The following is a 1,013-nucleotide window of genomic DNA, read 5'->3' as shown; positions in this document are numbered from 1 at the left end:
GGCGTCGCTGTCGATTGGTCGATTTGAGACAAAAGCTGCCTGTCCGTTTGCACACATCTTAATTGCTAACCAGACTTGTGCTGTGTACGTGCCTCAACATCAGTTATTCATTGTCCTAAGGAACCGTTAGCATGTTTTACTGTCCGATACCTCTATGAGTTCCTTTAATGAGGGTCACAACACCTCCGCACCTTTGCTAGACGGAGCGCCCGTCCCGTTGACCGCGGCTACGTTCGGCGACTGATGGTCGCCTCCAAGTTTATTATCACAAAACGCAAACAAGTACAATTGGGCAGAATGATGGCAAATTGTTTAATTACAACTGTACACTTTAATTTCCCGCAGGGAGGATTCGCTTTTGCGAGTCTATGGGGGCTGGCAAACCCACGTTCCCGCAGCCAGGGAGGACCGTCGGGACAAGCGTCCCGCTTACGTGAGTCCTCTATGTACACCGCAAGGAAGGTTGCTGTGGTGTAAGACTAAGTCTTCCCCACGGAGCCTTGGGTAGTAGCGCACCCACGATCCTGAAGCCAAGGGTGAGACCGTCGGGAGAGCCGCCGAGGTACATTTCCTCAACTCCCGCTTACGGGAGTCTCATCTGGGTCTGACCGCAGGTTAGCAGGTAAGCCGTGCGGCAGAGACGTGGCGGTACATCCACACGCGCGGTCCCACCGTTGACAAATGAACGGTACCACGGGCGGTCGAGTGTTAGCCCAGAGGGCGTAGCGAACCCTTGGCTCGACCAATAATGGGTATGGACTCGTGGTGGCAGTGGTTGTGGCCAAATGCTGGCAAGAGGGCTGGATTAAGGAGGACAAAGTCCTCCGAGTGGCCTTCGGCGGGTGAGCAGCGTCCCACCTGCTCCGGATACCGTCCCGGAAGACGGAAGGGCTTGGAAACGCCCCGTTCGACCTGAGACGATAGAGCCTCCTGCGGGCCAATAATTAAGGTAACCGGTACTGAGTACCGAGTGCGCTGGTTGGGCGTATCCCAACTCCAATGGCTTCGAGGGT

The 1,013-nt window shown here is 55.5% G+C and overlaps 1 long non-coding RNA gene across 1 annotated transcript in view; it reads left to right on the top strand.

Annotated features, from left to right (window-relative positions):
- The first annotated feature begins 313 nt into the window (after positions 1–313).
- The window catches only part of LOC117152033, a 1,908-nt gene continuing 1,208 nt past the window's right edge, over positions 314–1,013 (top strand). Inside the window, exon 1 of the long non-coding RNA XR_004462252.1 lies at positions 314–462. This is a non-coding gene — a long non-coding RNA (uncharacterized LOC117152033). The remainder of the gene's footprint in view (positions 463–1,013) is intronic.

The sequence above is a fragment of the Bombus impatiens genome, unplaced genomic scaffold (genome assembly GCF_000188095.3).
Source record: "Bombus impatiens unplaced genomic scaffold, BIMP_2.2 scf_0614, whole genome shotgun sequence".
Classification (NCBI taxonomy): domain Eukaryota; kingdom Metazoa; phylum Arthropoda; class Insecta; order Hymenoptera; family Apidae; genus Bombus; species Bombus impatiens.
Note: the sequence above shows the minus strand (reverse complement) of the source record. Positions and strands in the feature narration are given on the sequence as shown.